The sequence below is a fragment of the Rhinolophus sinicus genome, linkage group LG07 (assembly GCF_036562045.2).
Source record: "Rhinolophus sinicus isolate RSC01 linkage group LG07, ASM3656204v1, whole genome shotgun sequence".
NCBI lineage: Eukaryota > Metazoa > Chordata > Mammalia > Chiroptera > Rhinolophidae > Rhinolophus > Rhinolophus sinicus.
The window spans coordinates 126,549,623-126,574,325 of NC_133757.1; the positions used below are offsets into that span (position 1 = coordinate 126,549,623).

General features: G+C 39.3%; 1 long non-coding RNA gene across 4 annotated transcripts in view; it reads right to left on the reverse strand.

Moving 5' to 3' along the window:
- Positions 1 to 24,703, reverse strand: part of LOC141572769 (uncharacterized) — a 168,822-nt gene that overhangs the window by 92,623 nt on the left and 51,496 nt on the right. For 3 of the 4 annotated variants that reach the window (XR_012498264.1, XR_012498265.1, XR_012498266.1), the window contains exons 3-6: positions 23,865 to 24,008; positions 22,921 to 23,208; positions 8,534 to 8,595; positions 2,146 to 2,275 (exon numbers count right to left, since the gene is read on the reverse strand). This is a non-coding gene — a long non-coding RNA (uncharacterized LOC141572769). The remainder of the gene's footprint in view (positions 1 to 2,145; positions 2,276 to 8,533; positions 8,596 to 22,920; positions 23,209 to 23,864; positions 24,009 to 24,703) is intronic. The other variant, XR_012498267.1, reaches the window with a different exon arrangement.

The window sequence follows — 24,703 nt, forward strand, 5'->3', positions numbered from 1 at the left end:
TTTCATGTATTTTGCCCAGTGGTCTAGTCACGTTCAGCAGGAATGTAAGTCCTGACCTGTCACTCTATCGGGATTGGAAGTGGGAGCCCACAAACTTTCGGTTTTATTATTTCAAATGTAGACAGGTATGTGAGAGTGTAACAAGTACTTAAGCATATAATCCAGGTCTTAAATCTGGAATATTATAGGAGTCCTTCCCTGTCCAGTGGCAGGGGCCCGTTGACTCCTGTAAAACACATTCACAGCCCAAACCCACATTGCTTGTTTCATGTAAAACCCGACTTTCTAGGGAAGGTCAAAGCCTGGCTCCTTAAAACCACTTTTACAAGAACCCAGGTTGTTTTCCATCAAGAAAAAAAAAGTAATTATAAAAAATCTAAGATATTGAAACATGTTTTTTGTTTGTTTTTTTTGATACGTTAGATATTTACAAACAAAACTTCTTTGTTTTCTATGTACCCAAGTTTCTGACATTTGAACAAAGGCTCAACTCAGCCAATACAATGGGGTATATAATTGGGTACATATGCAGTTATATGCAGGTCTTCCAAATAAACTGATTAGTAAAAGAATTAACAAATTTCATTGCATTACTACATTAGCTCCTGGAAGCCTTGATACATCAGTCTGTTTATATCTCAAGACAAACAAAAAAAAAAAGAAAACATAACATACCAAAACTTATGCGATGCAACAAAAGAAGTTTTAAAAGGGAGGTTTATAGTGATAAACACGTACATTGAAAAAATAAGAAACATCTCAAAACACCAAACCCACTTTATCACCTCAAGGAATTAAAAAAGAAGGAAGAAAATAATAAAGATTAGGGCAGAAATAAATGAAATAGTGACCAGAAAAACAATAGAAAAAAACTGACCAAATTAAGAGTCGTTTGTTTCTTTTTTAAATAAAATCAGCAAACCCTTAGCTATACTAACCAAGGGAAAAAAAGAAAAAATACTCAAATTAAACTGGAAATTAAAGAGGAGATATTATAACTGATGCCACAAAAATAAAAAATAAAGATTATAATGCACTGTTGTTAATAATTATACACCAACAACTGGACAACCTAAAAGAAATGGAAAAATTCCTAGAAACATACAACCTACCAAGACTGAACCACGATGAACTGGAAAGCCTGGACAGAACAATAACAAACCAGGAGACTGAATGGAAAAACCTCTTCACACAGGAGAGCCCAAACCAGACAATTCCACAGGAATTCTATCTACAAATGTTTGAAGAATTAATGCCAACCCTTTTTAAACGCTTCTGAAAGGACAGAAAAGGGAATGCTTCCACACTCATCTGTAACACCATCATCACCCTGATACCAAAGCCAGACACAAACACCACAAAAAAAGCAAAAGCACAGGCCATAACCCCAATGAACACAGACACAAAAATCATCCACAAAATGTTAGCAAATCGAGTTCAGCACGACCCTTCCAATAGGGAGGGTAAGAGGATTTCACACCCCAATCAACTGGGTTTACTCCTGGATTGCAAGGATGGTTTGACACAAGCAAATCAATCAACATGATACACTTTAACAGACTGAAGGATAAAAATCACATTAGCATTTCAAAGGTGCAGAAAAAGCATGTGACAAAAATTCAACACACTTTCATGTTTTTATACAGAACTCTTATTAATTGATTCCTTGTCTTTGAAGGAAGCGATTTGAATAGAGATGACACAATATTTTCTAACTATTTAGGATATAGTACTCTTAACAGTTCATTTCTCCACAAGGATGGGTGGTATATAGAGTTTATCTTTTGCACAATATTATCATCGTTTAAGTTTCTCAGGAAAATGTATCTTTTTCCAACGTTTCTTTTTAAAATGAAAGTTTTACTTTTCTGATAATAGTCTATGTTATACTCTAAACCTTGGGAAAATAAGGAGCAAAAACATACTTTTTTCCTTTTAAGTTTTAAATACATCTATTGTTAAACCTTGGTCTGTTTATAGATCCTTGCTGTCACCGTGTCTCTCCCTCTCCCTCTCCCTCATCACACGCACACACATCCTCACAAACACTGTACTGGGCAGTGAGCTCCAGAGAAACAACCCACAGAATATATATGCATATGTACTTCCACTACACATGATGTTTAACATAAGGAATTGACTCACATGGTTATGGAGGCTGGGAAGTCCCACTGTCTGCTCTCTTCTCAGGAGCTGGAGACGCAGGACAGCCAGTGGTACAATTTCAGTTTGAGTCTGAAGGCCTGAGAACCAGAAGCACCAACGAGGTGAGTTCCTGACAAGGGCAAGAGAAGACAGACAAGCAGTCAGGCAGAGAGAAAGAATTCCACCTTTTTTCATCTTTCGTTCTGTTTGGGTCCTCCATGTGTTGGATGATGCCCACTTTCCCTGGGGAGGGCAATCTGCTTTACTTAGTCCACTTTCAAGGGCTCACCTCTCCCTGAAACACCCTCATAGACACACCCAGAAATGATGTGTAACCAGACATTTGGGTATTCTGCCGCCAGGTCAAGTTGACACACAACACTAACCATCACAAGTTCACCCCTAGGCAATTGGCACCATGCTCATCTCTGACAGCCATCCTTAATATCCCAATAAAGACCCTAACAGTTCCTAATTCTGCCTCACATGACGCAGTTACACTGTGTGCACCTGAAGACACATCAGCCTCTTCACAGAAGAGGTCAAGTCCTTGGGTGATGTGGCCTGATGTCCCGTAACTTAAACACTAGGATACAAAGTCAGTGCATCTTATGTGCCATGATGATGGAGAAAGAGAAGAAAGGAAACAAGACACTTGCTTCCTACACATACGATGTGTGCATAACAAGACGAGACGCGGAGGCCCCTGACCAGGACAGACCCCTTCAAAGGGCTCTCTCGACAAGGCCCGCCCCACTGGACCCCGGGGACCCCGCTGAGACAGAAGGCCCCTGAGCTGAGGTCAGATTTGTTTGCTATCCTCTGGCACACAAACGTCTCACCAATAAGGCTAGAGTGGTGCTACTCCTCGCTCTCTAGGTCCCAACCAATAAAAACATGCAAATCATGAAAACCAGTCTCATCACGTTGAATTCAAAGTTCATTATCATAGGGCAATTTTCATCATAAATGTAAATATTTTTCCACAGTGTTTATTTTTATCTGGTAAATAATGTCTTCCACTCATTCAATGAAATACGTTTACCTTTCTCTCCTCCCTGTCTATACATCAGAAACAAACAAAAAACATGTAATTGTTGCCCAGTTTTTCCCTTTTAGTGAAAGGATAATCGCCTTAGAAATCTGACTGCTAACACATTTCTCTAACAAACCTCTTTGCCGCATATTAAATTAACCTCCATCTGCTGATCTAATACCTCCTTTGCATAAAAGCACTCTGCTTTCTTTTGGACCTGGCTTTTAACCATAACTTGTGTGCTGCAGAAAAAGTCAGGTCCTACCTTTTTGTCCCTTTCTTGTTTTTTGTTTTTGGTTTTGTTTTTCTTTCCCCTCTGGCATTATTGATCTGACACCAATGTAATTCACCTACAGCTATACATATCTTCATATGTCACCCCCGTGCTCTCGCTAACTCCTTGTCGCTCTCTTTTTGGCAGTTTTGTCAGCTCTTGTCATTTGTGCTTCCAGCCAGGTAGCAAGAGCTGATCAATGTGGAAAAGAGCACGGACCTCTAAGAACGGCGGTGCTTTTGTGTCCAGCACCATTGCTACGGGCGTTCTGACTGGTCAGCTGAGCGACCCCTGGCTGAAAGCCTGTGGTGGAATGGCTTCCAGAAAGCCTGCTTTGCCCAGTCCCATGTTTTGTTTACATGCTCACCATTCTCTCAATGAGATTTATCCATTCGTGAAATGATGTGTGACTTTAACAAACAACACACACTTATGTCCTTCTTTTGTTTGACAGTATCAGTACCCTTGTTGTTGGAACACTTGGAAACTCAGAGTCCATATGCTAAAAAGGCTGCCTCTGTGAACACCTGCGCGTAATGAAGGGCGGGTTCTGTATGTAGTTAGTGCCGCCAGTCTCTGGATGCTGTCCAGAACTGGCCTCTCTGGTTCACAAAGAAATTTAAAAAACATACGTGCTTGCTTACTACATAGCTCGGTTTGGTAATTGCTATTTTTCATTCCTACAAGGAATGGCAATGTCAAATTTTCATTGAAACACCTCTGTAACTGTGAACAGAAAAGCATTATCTTTATTGAGTACAGTGACCATTTCCGCCCCATTTTTCCGGTGCCACCTACATTCTCCTGTCGCACCATTGTGTGGTTATTTCTAAGGCTCACTATAAAAAGTTGTAATAAACACCCACTGATTTATGGGTTGTTTTCTACTCCTGGAAAGAGACCCCTAAAGATTTTAATGAACACACACGAGAAGCACACTTTCCTGTTTGCGCCTGAAGCACCCATGCATGGATCTTTCACTCCCCACGCAGCTCCAGTGCTGTGGTCCAGGCTTGTCTCCTGCCGTCCTTCTCCACAGGTAACAGTACCGCTAATAGCTAGACTGACAGTGCCACCTCTGGACACAGCTCCCCACCATGTGGCACTCATTTGTGACGAGCCTAGTGTGTTAGTCTGCTAGGGCGGCCACACAAAAATCCCTTAGACAATTTCTCACAGTCTGAGGCTGCAATCCGCCATCAAGCTGCTGGCAGGGCTGGGTTCTGTGAGGCCTCCCTCCCTGGCTTGCAGACGGCCACTGCCTGTGTCCTCACATGGCCATATGCAGAGAGAGGGCTCCGGTGTTTCTTCCTCTAAGGACACCAGTCCTTTCAGATGAGGGTCCCTCTGCTATGACCTCGTGTAACCCTAATTATTTCCCGAAAGGTCACACAGTACAGGGTGAGGTCTTAAATATATGAATTTGGGGAGAGACACGATTCAATACTTAGAACCTGCCCTTCAACTGACATACTTGGTGCGTCTACAAACATATTATAGTACTCGTGTCAGCAAACCTCAATTCACTTCTTAAAACTTCACCCCAGAAAGTCATATGTTCCCTTTTTATTGTAATATTGACACATAACTACTCCAAGATGAATGGAAATCATGATGGAGCTGTAAAAGGTATTCAATGCCCAGGACATTATCATTTAAAGCCATTACAAAGAATAGTTGCTTATTTCCAGCTACTTGAATTCCTTGGCACTATTTAGAATCAGAGTCATTTATTTTTTATATGTTTTTGCTTTTGCAGTTTGCTAGTATGACCAACTGAGAAGTCCAAAGATGTCAATACTTTTTATGCCAGAGTTGTTTAAAAATGTGTGAATAGGACATGAGGCCAGATGCATACACCTTGTGACCTCGATATGTGTTTCCCTACAGGGATTTTGGACAAAAACATTAGTAAGAGCTCCCAGCACTGTGGCCAGTGGATTATCCTGATTCACATTGATATTTTCCTTGCTGGATTCATGTCTGCTACCCCCACTTTACTGACGGACTCATCTTATTGAACACAATGGTGTACTGACTGTTTTCAATTCAGATTATGAATTTAAGGGGATGGGCTCCACTAACAAGCTCCATGAAATCTAAAAAGTTATTTTATTACTCTGATGTTATTTTCTTTGTCCTTAAAAGAAGGGGATGATAGTAGATCACCTTTAGTGTTTTCTTTGTCCCCATCATTACTAGTATCTCATTCCATGTCTGGTCTCTGCTCAAGAATTTGGCCATCTGAAATCTTGCTTTACTGCATATGTGACTTCATTTCCTTTATCTTCCAAAGAGGAAAATTTCCTCCCCAGATAGAATCTATTTGTCCCTAATTCTCTTTTATTTTGGTCTTGAGGCTTGTGTCAGTGCTGAAATGATACAATTGCCAAACTCAAATTCTTTATCCAATGTCACATTACTTAAAAAGAAAAAAATAAAGACAGTGTAAAGACAAAAACTGGAATAATTAACCAGAGCACACCCACACTGAAACTAACTGAATATTAGGTAATTCGAAATGGAAACCTTCCACCAGAGAAAGGCCCAGGCTCAGATGACTTTACCAGGAAATTCCATTGAACATTTAGGAAAGAATAATGCCAGTCCCACTCATATCCTTCTATTAATACAAATATCAGGCCCACTCCTCAACCCAATTTGTGTGGCCAACAAAAGCTTAATAACTGGCAAAGACAATGCAGGAGAAAAGGAAAATCACTGATTAGTCACTCTTAAAAGCACGGAGGCAAAATCTCTATACAATTTTTCAAATTCAATTGTGTTGAAGTATAGAAAGGTCAATTCACCATAAATGAGTGGGCTTATTCTAGGAATGCAAGGGAAGTTTCATATTTGAAAATCTATGACATTTACCTTTACCAGTAAAAAAGAAATTAAGTGAACATTTTAATGGATGAAGAACAAAGGTAATTCAACATCTATTTATTTTTTCAAACTTCTTAGCAAACTAGGGATAAAGAACATTTCCATAATACAATAAAGTGTATACATGACAGAAAACACCCTACTTCATGGTGAAATGACTTATCCTGAAATTGGGAATAAGACAAGGTTTTCCCTTCTTGCAACTTATATCCAACATTATAAAAGAAGTCCTACCTGGTGTGATAAGAAAAAAAGTGATATTTCAAAGGAAAAACAAAAGTCACCATCACCAAAGATAGGTGTTAGTTATCAATTGCTGTGTAACATTTCACATTAGAAACTGAACAACCATTTATATCTCTCACGGCCTCTGTTTGTTGGGAATTTTGAAAGCAATGTGTGCTGTCCATTGAGGCTGCAGTCAGATATTAATTAACTGGAACTCCTGAAATCGACTATTGGAAGGAGGTCCCCGTTTTTAAACAGGCAAATGTGTTTCAATAAAACTATAAACTTTTGAGTTGTCTGTATTCATTTTCTCCTGCAATGTTTTTGCTGCTTTTCAGTTTTTCCTAAATATCTGAGTTTCCTACTGATATGCTATCTTTGCAGCCCAAAGAATTTTACCTCATATTTTTTTTCTAAAATGTCCTGTAGTACAGTTTTGCTGGTAATTAATGCCCTCGGCTCTTCTTTGTCTGAAAATGTCTTTATTCTACCTTAAATTTTGAAGGAGGTTTTGACTTTTAGGTTGACTTATTTTCTTTCAGTACTTTCGATACATTGTTTGATTATCTTGAATGTTTGTAGGATGTAGGATTCACTGAGTTTCTTGGATGTATGGAAATATTGTTCATCAAATTCATAAAATGACACTGCTTTTACTGTAATAGCCTAAAGGTATGTCTACTGGTGCGTGACACTGATGCTTGGAGAGAGGTGGCCTTCCAGAAGATCGTTGCATTCAGACATCGCAGGCACAATGTCTGGAGTTGCTTTCTGTTTATCAGTGCTACACTTACTTCCATTATCTCTGCAAACATTTTAAAAGGGCATGAAGGATTGTTATGCCAAGCAAAACACTGCTGTGTGCGTGGTGGGCCAGTGCCACGCTGCCTTTTATATCTCACTCGCCTGTTCTACACGCGGTGACCTTGCTGTCTTTGGCAGGAGTCTCCTTGTCTGCCGGGCAGACTCGGTGTCTGCCCTATGATCGCCTGCCACTCTCCTGTGAAAGGCCCGCCCCCGCAGTCAGTGCCAAGACTTCATGCAGCCACCACTTTATCTTAATTCTTTCTCTTACCATAAAAGCAAGAGGGGAACATATCTATCTGCATCCCAAGCAGAAGTGAAATTCCCTTTGCATTACTGAATTTATTTTATTGTATTTTTTAATCATTTCCAAGGTCTCCATTTAATTATTTTTATAATTGCCAGATCTTCCTTAAAATTTCAATTTTGTATTTTCATGGCTTGAATAATCTTGAGGTATCTGATTAATCCTAACAGAAAGAGTCATGTTTCCACCGCCTTTATTTTTTTCCTCATTACTCTGTCATGATTCATCCTCTACATGAGTGAGATGATTTGATTGCACTGCATGCTTTACATGAAAAGTTGTATTAGTAATTGAAACTTGCTATGGAACTATTTGCATCCCAGTATCATTTTCCTTTCTTCTGACAGGTACCTAGTTTAGAGACACCTGTTTTGCTTCATTACTTTAATTCAAAAATAAATTGAGATATTTAAACCTAGGCTTTTGACCCTGAAAAGTTATTGTATGTCCAGCTCACCTATACTGCGAGGGGCCCAGCTAACACCTTGGGTGTTTTGTCAGAGACCTTACCCCTTACTAGACTCTAAACTCTTATTTGTATTAATCAGGCCTGTCAAAAGCTCTGCTCAGGGTTCTCAAACACAGCCGGAAAAGTTGTCACCACCTCAGAGAACACTTACCTCTGAGAAGGGGTCTCAGCACGTGCCTGCCCCTCTCTCAGCTCTCATGGATCTTGGGCCCCGATTCCACACTTTCCTTAGAACACATTTTCAAACCTAACGTTCAGCTTTATGAACTGTTTTCAGCATTACGATTGATCAAGACAATCTAATGTGCAAACACTCAACATGAGAATTATGTGTTAGAAATTATGAAAGTTTGCAAGACAAGTCCTTACCTAAGTCCTCACCTGAGTTTTGGGAAAGCAGAGATGACTTCTTGTCCATCGTTCTCTACATGGGACAAAATTGCCTGGAAGAGAGAAGGTACCATTCATTGCTTTTGAATGATTTCATAAATAAATGAAAATGTTCATTTCATTTTTCACAAGAAAAGAAGAATCCTTCCAAGAGTAGGAATCCAAGATACATGACAGCGGTTGGTGTTATTAAAAATGTCCATTTTTCTATCCTCTTTGATTCGTGTCTCACTCTCTTTTAACTAATTCTTTAGTAGTTTTCCACAATATGGCTTTGTGGAAAGCCATATTATGACAATTCTTATAATCTGTGCTATCGAGACAAGTCTGCTTTGAAATAAAATAGTTGTGTAATTATATTTCTCCCAATTATCGCATCAAACTTGTAAAGGAAAGAACATTTTCATTTATTGCAATGTTATATTATTGCTCACAATATTTTTATATATATTCCATATATAAGACAAAATCAATGATAGAATTCAGTTTTCACATGGACATTTTTCCAATACTCTTGATTTTAAACGATAATACTTAATTTTGTTCTAAGAAATGATAAACTGGGGCTGTAAGAGAGACCTTTAGGAATATATAAAGCCAAATTGATCTTTTTCTTAAGTATTGGGTATATCTATATGAGTTAACATTCTTTAATAAATCAAGCTGGGAATCTCAAAGAACAAAATCAACGTTAAAAGTAGAATGGATTGTCACATGAATACTTTTTAAAATTCATCCTCCACTCTTTTTATCATAAAATTATTCATGAAAGAAGAAAACTTTGCAAAAGTATTTTTCAATTTTAATTTTCCAAGAGCACAAAATATTTTGTGTAAAGAAACATACAGTAGAGAAGGCAAATTTGGTAACTCAAGTTAGTCATTGAACTAAATATTCAAGTAACTAACATGAGATAGTTCTAGGGTAAAAGTTGGGTCTATTGGTTGATAATTTGCATGGAGTCTTTTAGAGTTATCAAGGTATTAACTTCTTAGGTAATTGCGTTCACAAGGGTCTGTGTTGGAATTTAAATGCTGAGTTTTATTGTAGATCCTACATTCTTTACATAGACATGGTTGCTTTGAAACTCCCTAAGTGTGTATTATTTCTTATTACTGTAGAAGCAAATATTTGACTTTGGGGAAGAGCCAGAAGTCGCACAGTGCCAGATCCAGTGAATAAGGTGGATGAGGACACACTGTATATTTTTATTTGACAGAAATTTCCGTACCAGAAGCGATGTGTGACACAGAGCATTGTCATGATGGAGGATGAAGTAGACACTCACAAAAGAGGACGTCCAGAACTGCTTCAGAAAGTGTCATGAATGATGGCATAAGTGTGTTTTAAGAGACAGGCAGTATTTTGAGGGGGATTAATGGCAATGTGTCTTTTACTGTAATATATATATATATATATATATATATATATATATATATATATATTTAAACATTCATCATATTGTTTGATCACACATTTTACTCTTCTTAGATCCTTCAGAGAAGTGAGATCCCAGGGAAAACCACTGTCCCAGAACTTGGGGGACAGACAGGTGGCTAGAGAGTCACAAACAACCAGAGTGGTAATGTCTGCAGTGAGCAGTGTGAGTGGGGAAAGTCTACTGCAATGTCGGGTTCACTGAGGACAGGTCTGAGTTCAAACCTCCTGGGCACCCAGTCATGGGGGAGATTTACCTCCAGGAGCCTGGCCATGTGCTCAGTAACCGCCAGAGCCAAGGCCCCCACTTCAGCACAGGGGAGGAAAGGAGCCATTTTGAAATGTGCTGGAGCCTTCCGTGGTTCTAACCAAGGCTGCCCTCCGGAGAACAGCCTGACCAGCGCAGGACCCGCCTGGGGCTGGGGACACCCGACTGCAGCTGGCTCTAACGTTCCACGCGGGGAGGAAAGACCAGCTCCACACCCCCACCCACCCACCCTGTCCCAGGAAGGGGGCACCTGAGAGGCGCTGGTAAAGCTCACAGTTCAGGGGGACAGCTCCCCAAAGACTAAGATCATCCTAGGACCACAGGAGGGTTCCCCATTCCTCTCCATCACTGTGGCCTCTTTATGACACTGCCTTTCCCCCAAGTCACCAAACACACCTTTCACCAGGAAGTCACAAGATGAAAAACTCAGCTGAAGAGACCGAACCGCAGGAGAACAGACATGGCAGGGCACTGGGATTATTTACGGGACCAGGGGTTCTACCAAATCTGATCAATATGCTAAGGCCCTGATGGGAAAGCAGGCAACGCGCTGGAACACCTGGGTAATGGACGCGGAGACGGAAATTCTAAGAGGGAAGAGAAAGGAACACCAGTCGGGTCTCTGGTCCCATACACAAGAGCTGGGGCGCCAACAGCTCAGGGGCTGACACACCAACAGCTCTTCTGGGATTTCAGGAGACATGAGGAAACAGGGAACCGCTGCCCCCAAGATTGGGGGGACCACCAGAGGGGCACAGAGAGGAACTCACCAGATCAGACTTGTGCACAAAGTACCCCTGGACCCAGGGCTGCCAGGAAAACCAGGCCTCAACTTGAGGAATTTGCTGGAAGCTCAGGGGGGCCAAGTCCTAGGGGCCCCCCAGTTTTGGAGATTAACCACCACGAGCTTGACCAGTAAATAGCGGAGAAAAATCCCCTTAGCACCCCACAGGGACAGGGGGCAAGGGTGTATCTTCAAACAGCCCGGAGCACCCTGTTCTCAAGGCGGCCTGATCTCAGGAGAAACCAACCTGAGCCCAGCCTGCTGGGTTTTTATCAGAGCCTGACTCACCTGGGGGAGGAAATACCCAGTCCCAGCAAGTACCACCCACCCTCTCCCACCTGAGTGGGGAAGGAAGAAATGAGAACCAGGTGTGAGGCTCACAGCCCAGAGACGCAGGCTCAGTAAGACTGGGTCCTAATCATGGGACCAGAGGGTTCCCTGCCCTCTGTCGCCGCCATGTCCCTGGAGCCTGTCCCAGCCTTCCCGGTCACCTGGTCACCATGTCTGCTACCAACTTGTAATCTAAGGGGTGATTCAGTTATTTTATCAATTATACCAAGAATTACACCTGTTTTTATTCTCAAAACTCACATGGTATCTACTCTCATCACTGAAATGCCAGGCAAAGGAAGTATCTGACCAGCATTAAATATTAAATAGAGTCCATATGTGTGAATATAAAACAACTTTCCATTTCATGTTCACTAGAGAATAATATAGTATTTAATTATTGGTTGTATTTATATAAAGTATACATTTTAAAGGAAGGAAACCTCTTTCCTGCCACTGAGACTGCAGACGTGAGGCCGCCGGGGGCCGGTGCAGCCTGTTGGCCGATGGAGACTGAGGCGATGTCACGCAAGCTCACGGGGAGGCCCCGACACTCGGCACACAGCAGGCCACGTGCCGCTTCCACAGCTTCTGCCCAGCCTCTCACACGCAGACCATGCCCCTGTGACTACAGGCTGCCATCACTTGTCATTCTTTCTGTGGCCGATGCCTCCCTGCGGCACCCACTATTGTCCAGTACTGCCGAGTGCCTGCTCTGACTTTTGTACGGAAGCAGCAAACCCTCCTGCAGACTTGGGAAGAGCAACTGCGAGTCGTCCCAGGGAGAACGGGGAGGACAGAAAACAGCACTTTAGGATGGATCCTGGCATTGTCTAGCTGACCGATGATGCATCCCTGAGTGTCGCTGGCTGCATCGCTGAGGCTGCTGTCTTCTGGCCACGTGCGGCCCTCACTGACATATGTGCCCCTTTTGTCATGCATTTGGGAACACTAACAAAACAGGATACATTAAATTTCACTGCTATGTTATGTGTTCCTGTAGCAGTGACATTTCATTGTTTTATACCTAGGCAGTATCGTATTTGCTGAGCATAAAAATATTCCTTTGCATGTTTTCAAAAGCTTCATATCTATGAAACTATTATGAAAGGGGAAAATACTAACAATCGAGTTTGTGTCTGTATTGTAGACCTTGTTAAATATACTTCCTGTATTATCCAACCGCCATTTGTTACCCTGCTGGCAGATGCCTTCTTCTGAATGCACTTCATTCCTGAACACAGCACTAATTAACGCTCAGTGTCACTCTTACAGGACTTGTATTTGTTACTGACATGCGATAATGCTCCTGCTTTCCTAATTAGGATGCTACTGACTGTGTAAAGCAATGCAGGGTTTGATGTAGGTCTGACTGACTCTCATTTTAGCTCCTCTCTGAAAATGCAGGACGAGGCATCCCCTCCACAGTGGGTGTATGCATGCTCGACTGCAAAGCAAGGTTTGAGCATTCCTTTACCAGTATCATTAATGATGTCCAGTGGACAGCCCCCCACACTCTGCAGCACATACCAGCCGCAAACGGAAATGACAAATAATGAGGACTTTCCACTGAAAATCCCAAAGATGTCCTTTAATTACATCAACAGAAGACGGGCAGCGAATGTGCTACAGGATCTGTCTCCTGTGTTCTGAAGCTCAACCAATTCACCAATTCATCATTGCTTCCCCAGTCATGAAACATAAAGTTTCAGGGGCAACCAATATTGAATTTTTACAGATAATCAGAAGAAAGGTATTCAAAACGTCAGCTCTTGAAATAATGGTACTCTGAAGACGGCTAAGCATTCTGAAGAATCTTACTCAAAATCTAGCCTGTGATATGCTAGTTAGCTGAGTCATCATTTATAAATATTTAATTCAAATGTCATATTAACCTGAGGCAAACACATATTTATTTAGCTAATCATTTTGGAATAACTATTGTTTTCTTTCAGACTACAGTATGTTTCAAAATCTTTGCTGTGAATGCTGTAATTTACATAACAAATACGCATTACCTTATGCTAACACCTGACAATTATATCATTAACTCATACCTATTACTCAATTGAAACATTCTAATGTTAGCTGACACACAAGGCTCTGCCTTGCCAGCCGGTGGTGTTCCAGGCAGAGGCTGCTCCCCGGCCTCAGCCTGGGCCCAGGGCCTGGCAGCGAGTTGAGACAGAGCTCCATGGACCATCGTGGGCAGGGAGCAGGAGGGATGAGCAAAACTGTGGTGACTCAGGACTTGGCGTACTTGTTTTATTTTTATTTTTAAAAAGCTTTTTATCATAGCATAACCAAATCTGTCTAAACAAATACCACCACCACCAACAACAAAATTGAGCTGGTGTTCACACATCAGAGGAAGATATTAAGGTGAGAACTTATAAAGTAAACACAGAATTTCCCAATGAAGATACAATTATCCAAATAACATCGCATAGGGGTCTGATGCAAAACTACCTGAATACCAGAAGAAAGAGAAAGTAACACAAAGTGTGATCATGCTTCAGTATATCCTTTTCTATATTTAACTGATTAACTGCCAAGCATAAATATAATAATTCAAAGTAGAATAATGAAATTAGAAAGGTTGGCAAAATAAATTCAGAACACACTGACCGAAATTTCAGTAACACTAGAAATGAATAGCAAGTATAGACCTAAAAAAATTAGCGTCTTGTGAAAATATATTAAATAATTCTTGGAGCAAGAGGAAATCCCAGTGTCAATTAAAGATTGTTTAAAAATGACTTTTAAATTGAGATGGGAATGTATCAAAAAGCAATAATTTGGTCTAAGCATTCTGGTCATAGGAAAACTCAGTATATGAGAAGAAATACAATTATAAATAACTGGGAATAAATTAAAACAAAAATATAAAACTGAGAATAAACAGGTATAAAGATAGAAGGAAAAGTACTATGTAATTGTTTTTTTTTAAAATTAAAAACAATAAGTCAACTAAGAACCATGGAAAATATTGCAAAGATTTTTTTAAGGGCACTAGATCTAAAATCCTTTATTGATTGAGCTTTATTGATTGAAAAATACTTTAAGTGTTACATTATCTCCCAAATCTTTTAAACTACGGAAAAGTTTGAAACAAAAGGGTAAATCTTTAATTTACATAACAAATACGCATAACCCTTATACTAACATCTGACCGGTATATCACTAACTCATATTACTCAAAATTTTCAGTTATCAATATACTTGCCGATATATTAGCTATAATATTAATAGGTAATATTAGTACATCCAATAAATATTACCACATCAAAATATAGTAGCTTCCAGAAATATGACTACCACAACATTAACAGTCAATTAAAATAATTTATTCACCAACGAAAAAGAAAATCGTATATGACTATTTATCCTTAGAGAGCATCATTTAAAATTTAATACTGTTGGCATTTTAAAAAAAATAATCATGAGAGGATTTATTATTATTCTATTATTACTCACTGGTGAAAACAAAGGCTTTCTCATTTGGTAGAGGAGAAATTTCAGGTAACCAAAAATGTAAATTCAAACAGTAATAACTATCAAACATTTTACAGATGTAAAATAAAATAATAAAGTCAAGTAGTGCTAGTGAGGCAGCTGGAAACAGCCTCTTGCTTTGCAAATTTCCTTAATTCCTATTTGATGATATATAACGAAAGACTTGAAAAGATGGTTACTTTGAAACTCTAAATTCCCATTTCCACAAGTTGTTTCTCAGAAAAATTTAAGTATACATTTTGTACCTTCAAACGCTTTTTGATAAATGTGGGGGGAGATTAGTAACATTTCAGATGACTTTTAAGTTTTTCCTGTGAGTTTTCTTTCATTTCTCTTGTGCACATACATTATTATAAAAAATAATGATGATGAGACTTTTATGTCGAACATTTCTGATAGCCACGATGAAATCATTGATGATTTTATACAATATGGACAATATTCTCTAAACACACTTAATTAATACAATAGTTCACACTTTCAGTGTTTTAACTCTTATTTTTTAAGGACAGTGGACATTCCATAGTATTTTATTACTTTAACTCTTCTCTTTATGATACTCTGTCTTGGATGCTGGGATACCAGCAGGTGAATATATGTGGAATATAATAATGGCAATAAATTAACTTGTGGACATGACCTGGATATGACACAGAGTTAGCTAAACTTATTTTTCAAAGGAGTGAGTGAAACTGTTTCTTGCTCTGGACTCTACATCTTTAAATACAGTCCATGCAAAAATATTTCTACACATTGAAGGTGAGGTATGTTTGACAACACAGCAGGGGGTGTTTCAAGTGGTGATGTGTAATCCTGGAGCCGATGACCAGCAGACCACACACACACACACACACACACACACACACACACACACACACATGCACGCACATACGCACACACCCCACCTTGGCCATAGAGCAGAACTTCCATTCCTTGTAAATACCCCATAGCATTTATTTGTTCTTCTAAAGGTCATGATTACTTCTAGATGGAACTGGAGCACGTCAGAGCAAACCTGAATTCCAGGGGCAGGTGCTGGGGGCTGAGCTCACTGCACTGGTGGCACTTGACATGGGCAGTCAGTCTCTTGCTCTAGAAACACTGACGTCCACAATACCATGTCACCGTGTTTTATCACTCCTTTGGCCTCTCCTCAGTCTCATCTGAGGTTCTGTCCCCTTATTCTGGGTCCCTAACATAAGCACACTGTACCCTGGGACCTCCCTTTGCTATGTGCACACCCCCTCTGGCCATCACAAACAGTAGCTGTCCCTACTTTGTTTCCATCTTTCTTAATTTCTCTCAGTAGTGTCACATAATATTTCATAGAGAGGACCTACATAACTTTTCTTACATTTATTTTCAGACAATTGATAATGTCCATGTTACTATATACTTTGTGTTTGTTTCCGATGTGTGAAGGACGATTGTGAGGCTGATTATGAAAAATAATTATTTCTCAGAAAATATCATTTAATTGGATTGACTATTTTTTCTGGGATTAGATCAATGCTACATTTATAAGATCACTCAGTGAGTTTTGGTTTTTAAATCTCATTTAACATTAAGCCTGGATTTTTTCACCAAGGAGCAGTCTCTAAATTCCGTTTCTTACATTCTTGAGTCGTGCATGCTAATTACACCTATAAGCTGCCTTCCACAAATTTGCACACGTGGCGAGTACTCAAACACAACCCGAAGTGTGAGTGAGTGAGAAAAACCTGAACAGGCAGCCCAGAGAACAAGCATTAGTGCAGGCCTCGGTTGCTAAATACATGCACTATTTAATGACTGTTTAGGTCTGTGTTTGTCCATGGAACAGCACAGAAATTATATAACAATCCTATTTTTTATCTCTGTGCCTGGTGTAATTTCTTTTACACAGTTGGAGTTCAATTAAATAATTGTTGGATTAAGAAACTCAGAGAGAAATAATGTATATAATGAGGGGAAAAATGATTCTGATCATCGCGACCCAATGAAATCATATTGAGAAACAAAAATAAAATAAATAACTCCCCAGAATCTACCAAGGAGGGAAACAACAGCAGCAGCAACAACAACAACAACAGAACGGAGTCGGGTGCTAAGTCAGAGAGACAAGAAGTAATCATTTCTGTGAACCTCGTAGGCAGCGCACTTCTTCTGCCCACCAGACGGTGCTAGGAGCCTGGCTTACCTATTTAATCCTCCAGATCCTGTTTTGTAGGAGAGGGCGAAGCTCAGACATGTTACCTGCCTGAGCTGAGCAGCCACTGGGAGCCTGTGTCTCGGGAGACAGCAACTGGTTGCTTCCCAGGTGCGGGGATTAAGTTTTTTGAAATCCGTTGTCTCTTCTGAGTTCTTACAATGGTCAAACGCTAAGCTCAGATCACATGATTAAGGAAGGAGAAGGCGGCCTGATTCCCATGTGAGCGTCTCGGTCAGTCAGCCTTGTGAGGGGCAGGGCTTACGTCTGTCTGCACAGTGGAGCCCTGGGGCCCTTACATTTGTTCTGCATTTTGATTTTTTAAATAAGTTCAATCAATCTGGAACAGAAACACTATAAACAGGTCAGGAAGACATCTAAGTTAGGCCATATTTATAAATACCCGATGCAATAGTATGTAAATATTCTCAGATTGTTCTTCATGGTACATATTCACATTATGTCTTTTACACAGAGATACAGCCACACTGTGTGGCCAGATTCACACACTGGCACATGGAAGATGGTTACTGTGTGTGCACTTTTACTGGACAATGAGATGGCTGCGTTGCCTCATAGTCTAAGGATGGAAAACCACTTCACTTATATAGCACAGCTTAGCAAAGTTTAGAATTACCAAAGAATACACACATTTCAGGTCAGGTCTGCGGAAACCTTCCATTTTTGCTATTGGCAATCTTCTGACAAAAAAAGGTGTCAGTTTTGTTTGAGAAAGGCAACGTACTTTCAAACAAATGTATTTGTGACAAATTGAACTTTAAATCATATTTTAAGTCAGGCTGCTTGATCATTAACCTGTCTGCGATTATACATATGTAAGTATATATACACAACAAGCTATTATATATAACATATTTAGTAAAGATTTACGTTTCCAGGTTTAAGAAACCCTAGCTTATCACAATCGTCAGTTTTATGTTCAACAAGGCATACGATTTACACTAGTTCAAGGAGCAGGCTTTGTCGCACTAGCCAATAGCAGTCCATGTCAGACCAGTCCCTTTGGGGAAACCTGCGCACTTTGTCTCCTGGTCTGCGGAGCCCCTGACCCCACTGTGCACTTATGGGAGAGCCGCCAGCACTGCCCAGGGATCTCTCAGAGGGCTGTCGTCAGACGTTAGCCACCTTTCCTGGTTATCACTTTCAAAACATAGCTTCTTCTTCTGGTTGGGCAGTTGTTGGAAGATCAACAATTTTCCAAATTACAGAACAATAAATGAAGAGTATGTTTTCAAAGACATTAAGAATGTTATATCTGAAAAAGATGCCAAAAACACAGCTGCAATGCAGGGTTTTTACTTGTTTTGTTTTTGTACTTATCTATTTTGTTTTCCCCTCTAGTTTGACACAATTCTTTCAGTTTCCCTTTTTTTTCCTCTCCTTATGTATTATAATTACTACTTAAATGCTACCTCTGGCAATGGCCACCAGTAGTCACTTGGCTGTCTTAGACTTCTAGATTTTTCCTCTTTGGATGCTTTTGACTGAGTTCTTTGTTTTCTTTGGATTGTGGACATCTAAGTGACTATTTTTCTAACCACTATTTTATAATAAAAAAGTATATCATGGTTAACAAATAGCAAAAACTTTAAAACGCCAAACCAAATTGCAGCCAGAAAGACAATGAAATTGAGAATGAAGGAGTAAGTGATGGAGCATCACTTGTGAGGACTTAGGATGGTGTGTGATCTCGGCAAGGGGGCCGAGACTAACCAGAAACAGAAGGAAGAAGACCTTTTCTGCAGGTAAAGAAAATAAGGGGGTAATAAGTTGCGGATGCAGATTTCACGTATATGGAGTTTAGGAGGGCCTGCCTAATGGTGGCTGAGATGTAGGAATTGAGCTTGTCTTCTGAGAACCTGGGCAATTTGATGAAAACAGAAGAGTTGAAAACAATTGATAACAAAATGGAGAAAATGCCGAGCAGGACGACTGTGAGGTGGGCCCAGGAGCCTGGTGACCGAGACCCAAGGCTCTGCAGTCTCACGGCATAATGAGCTCACTGTGTGTTTCCTGGGGTCCTGGCAGCACGGATGCTCACTGACAGTCACACTGTTAAAAGGTATTATAAGAAACACTTAGAAAGAGAAGAGAAAGATCAATCTGTAACTTGGCAGATGTTTGCTCCTGAAATTGAGAATCATACTTAAGCTCATTTCATAGAAAATAAAGCTGAAATTAAAACTAATCTGTCATATAATATTGTTAATTTGTCCTAAAATATCATTGCCTTTTTAAACAGTAGACAGATCTACCTGGAGATATAAACTTTTCCATAAGAAAAACTCATGAGTAATTTTTTTATTATGGTTTATCAGATGACACAACACACACACAAAGAATATTAACTAAAATAATGAAGTGTCTTTAGATTATAATTTGACCATCAATAAATTTGGCCATCCATAAATGTTCTTCAATTGGATATTTCTTTCATTAATAACATGTAAGTCTAAGGATGTTCAACTTAGAGTGTCAAATTATAAGTCCCAAATTTACATTTCATTTTTGCTGCAATCTTAGGAAGAAACAGATGCAGGAAAATAAAACTTTGATATAGGCAAATCAATGACTGGACAAGCAGAAAGTGCCCTCCCCAGAGCCCCCCAGAGCCACCCACAGCTGGATCCAGCACAGGGACCTAACAGAGGTGCTGAAAAGTGGTACCCAGAGCAGCCTTACAAAATGGAGAGCCAACATGAAAGAAGTTGCTCTGAACATGATGCCAATAGGTAAAAGAGGAAGACCTGGGCTCTTAACTATGAAACAGCAATGACACCTATTAATAAATAAAATCTGGGCCAATGAGCATCTCAAACACATTCCGCTTAGAAAAGCTAGAGCAGATGTTGGAGGAAGGCTGGCCACAGGGAAGAGAGAAGAAAAGGATGGGATCAGACATGAGGAGAGAGGAAACAAATTTCTCCTCCTGGGTCAATGGGCAATTTTTTAAAAAAGTGAGACCATAAATGTTACCCTCTTCCTCAACATTTATTAAATCAGAGAACAAAGGATTTGGATATTAACAAGCCCTGCAGATGACTTTTAAGTTCACTAACACTTCAGAAACAGAGATGTGAATGAATGGATCATTAGCCATCCATCCAGACTGTTTCTTTCAAATAACAATGATCTCAGTCACAATTTTGACATATACTAAAAAGAAACCAATTCATTGCGACATTATCATGTGACTGCCTTATATCCTGATAGATAGTTGTGTTACTGACTGAAGATAAACTCTTATGCTTTAATGTAAAGATGCAATAATAACATTCTGTTTTAAAAATCTGGGTACCTGACAAAAAGCTGATTCTGATAGAAAAGCATCCTATTCTTACATTAAATATTACTTGGGCTACTAGTATGAATTTTGTCTGTTTTTCTATTGTGTTTACAACTGGTTCTATGATGTGAACTTGATTTTATTTTTAGTTGGTAAATGGTTTCCTATTATTTCTATTCATTTTTTATTGGATTCATTTGAATTTTTGTTGTACAATATCAGTATCTGTAGAAGCAGAAAGAGAGCGAGAGTGAGAGAGAGAGAGAGAGAGAGAGAAACCGAGAGCCATTGCTTCCTTTTCCCAATATTAGTATTACTTCCTTCTCATATATGGTTACATGGCACTAGCAAAAATCAAGTAGTGAAAGGGGCTTTTTGTTTCATGACTGCAGAAAAATAGCCTCTTTCCTTAGGCTCCCATAAAACAAAGTAGAGGTATTTTAAAGTACAAAATTAGTGAACTTGAAGACATACTTATAGAATCTATCCAAAATGAGGATAGCAATTAAAAAAAAAAATCAAAGGTAAGAAAAGAAGGAAAAAGCATCAGTGACTCATGAGATGAAATCTAAGAACCTTGCATATGTGTAACTGGAGTCCCTGAAAGAGGGGTGTGGGGTTTAGGAAAACTACTGGAAAAAATTACAATCAAAATAATTCCAAATTAGATGAAAAATATAAATGCACAAACTCAAAAAAACTCATCAAAATCATGTTCAAAATCATGAAGAAAACTGCATCAGGACATGTAACAATCAAATTGCTCTAAAATTGACTTTAAAAAGCTTAGAAGGAGAGAAAAAATACATTATATATAAATGGGAACAAAAAGAAGGATGTCAGCAGAATTCTTCTTCAAAGCAATGAAGGTGATAAGAGAGGAGGGTAAAGTACTGAAAGAAAAGAAACCTGTCAATCCAGAATTCTGTACTCTGAAAATATCTTTCAACACAAAGGCAAATTGAAAACTTTTAGGACATACAACATGAAAAGAATTCATCTCCAGCAGACTGTCACTACAAGGAACGTTAAGAGAAATCCCCCACACAGAAAAAAAATGGTATGAGGTAGATAATATAGAGCTAAACAAATGAAGAGGAATAAAATTGTATTGGAACATAAACACACACACACACACACACACACACACTCGCTGCCACACAATTGAAAGCACCTCATGGTGAATAAGGAAGCATTCCTGCTCCTGTAGCTCTCTTTCATCCCTCACATGAAACAGTTGACAATAGCCGGTCAACTGGAGGAAGTGCATTATTAAAAAATTATTAATAAATCAAAAGGAACCAGCACAGAATCAAGTAAATGATTTAAAAAGATAAAGGAACAATGCAATCAAATAGATGGTGAAGGACACCTTCCAAGAAATATAAGAGTAAAGCAATTAAAAGTCACCATAAAAATACACTGTTTTAACATTGAAGAATTGATTTAAATATTAGCTATAAGAACACAGTCAAGATAGGATGGGTGACTAGATCAGATAAAATATTAGCTGGCAGAACTCAGAAAAGAAAGTAAAGAGAAAATAAAATCATCATTGAGATGGCAAGTTTTCTAGAAAAAAAGTAGACTGGGTGAATGGGCGTTGCAATAAAACATACTAAGGCATAAAAGGAAACAAATACAGAATCTAAAGGAAATTGTGAAAAAAGAATATAGAAAAAAATAATAACTATAGAGGACAAATAAAGTTAGTGAATAAATAATTGCAAATAATCTTAATTTATAATGGATTTATAGTTAAATAATCACGACAAAATTAATCTGAAAAGCATTAGTATCGAGAATTCTAATGATCTATGATAAGATTTATTTTTTCACCCGGACATATAGGGTGTATCTTGTTTTTCACTGTATGAAATGTTTAGTTTATATGATTTTTAATCCACCAGTTCTTAAATCCGTATGCCCCCTCTGTGTATACAGGTGTGTGGCTAGCGGGCAACATCAAGGATGCCAGCCAGTCGTCCCTTTGATGGATTGCCTGCCACACTTTCCTGATGGGTCTTCTTCACACTGAGTGGTCAGCCTGCATCTGGCACAGCTGACCCATGCATCTCAGCTCCCTTCATGACAGGTCCCTGCTGCCACCATGAAAAAGGTCTGTGTTGGTATGAATTCATCATTATGACAGCAAGACCCCTGCACTGTCCATTCTCCATTAGGACAATAACCAGACTTCCTCCCTTCCCACCAGTCCCGGACTGTGTTACTCTCTCGTGGAACAAGAGGAGTTTTTTAGACACTGCTTCCATCAGGACAAAGTAGAACACTAGAAATTATTTCCAGATACTGGACTTGAGGGAATCCCTATTAAGTATCATTGCTATTTATTTGTCTTTGGAAACGAGTTTATCAAACTGACAACTAATTTTGTGGGTAACAAGTGCTGACAATGCCGCACTGGCCATATGTAATGTTTTCTGTTGATAATAATTTTTCATGTCCTGTGAGGAAAACTCATAAAGACATGAAGACACCACACTCCGTTACTTTACTAATGGTTAAACAACGCAGAACTCTGACTCACTCAGTGGCTCGATGCAGCACAGCTCAGAGATTGTATTATCTTGTCATTCAGGCAGCCGAGAAGCAGTGGTCAGGCAGGCACTGAGGCACGGGTCCGGCCTGCTTTCCCACTAATCCTTTTCCAATAGTCTCATGAGCAAGTCCTTTCATTGACATGCTCTGAAAATCAGAGACAGAGCTCTCAGCCGGAAGACACACATGCCCACTCTCTGGAAAGGATGCAACTGTTTTGCCTTTCCGGACCTCCAGCCTTGTTTCCCTCCAATGTTTGCAGCAGGCAACGTGGGAGCTAAGGAGGCAAAGGACTACATTTTATAAAACAGCAATTCTCAGGCAATTAAATATTGTTTCACAATAACAGTGATACGCAGGGATGAACACATGTCTCTTATTGCTGAAATGGATGTGGTCTTGAATAGAGACATGTACACGGGCCACGCTGAGAGTTCAGATTTGAAAATGGGGGTTATGCAGACCATTGTTATGGTAATATACAATTTTCAGTGTTCTTGTGATTTTAATTACAAGAGTTAAATGTTCTGTAATTTTGTAATACCGAACAATTTTGTAATTTTGTAACACAATGAAGTGGCAAAGTTCAAAAGCTACCCTTTGTATAAATGCATAAAACACCTCAAGAATGATTTGTTTCAGCAAAGAGATCTCGGACATGGAATGAAGACACTAAACTGAGCCACAAGACAGATGTCAATTGCTGGCTACTTATATTGACGTGAAGACTCCCATTTAATTTTAAAGCTCTGTAATAAAACATTTTTCATTGAAATGCCATTGTGTGTATGATGTCATATCATTTATCCAGAAAGATAAGTATTTTTAGATCATGAAAATGGACTCTGTGTTAGTTTCCGAGGGCTTTGTGTAACGTAGTGCTTGCTCCCATCAGTCAGGAAGCTTGTCGTCACGTACGCTTTAAGGACTCACTTGTATCAACTTCACTGCTTCTTGCAAGAACGGACATTTTGTGTGACTCATATTCTCTCCTCAGTTTGAGGGGCATGTCATCCTGAAAGGGGCAGAGGCCAAGCAGAATCTCGGCGGAAGGTCTTCCCGCAGGGCATGCACAATCTGTAAATGAGAGTGGTGGGGCCTGATGGTCTTGTCTGAATAATCACATGATTTTATAGAGCATTGTACCGTAAAAGCTCAGCTTTATCATCACTGTGGTGATGTGACTGGTGGTGCTATATGTGTACGTGAACCATGGCGTTTCAGAAGAACAATTTTCATGGAATTCTTCTTGCCAGTGCAGGTAAGTGTGGTAGCTCTTTCCGTTTACGAAGAATTATAAAGTTTGAGTGTAAAATGTATGTGGGCAATGCAGTTTTTAATTCACATTATAAGTGTTTCTTCTATCAACAGCACTGTTCGTCAGATTAAATGTCACCTACTGCATGTGCTCAGAATATATTTTGATTTACTAAATGTATGCGATGAAAAACATACTGCAAACACCATAAGTGATGAAAAATGCACTTTACATAAGCTAGACTACTAAGAGCAACTACATGCTTCATTCATGTAACAGCTTATACATAAGTTTGTCTTTTGTTATTTTATTGATAAACCCTCAGTCTTCCAGTGGATTCATCTGTAACCATATAGACATTAAAAAAAAAAAAAAAAAAAAAAACAGTAGTAAAAGAAAATCATACAAGAGTAAAACTAGAGTGTTCTGACATATAAAACATTAACCGCCCCTACAGCAAGAATGATTACTTTATACCAATAATGCTAGCATTGCATGGCCTCTGGTCAGAATA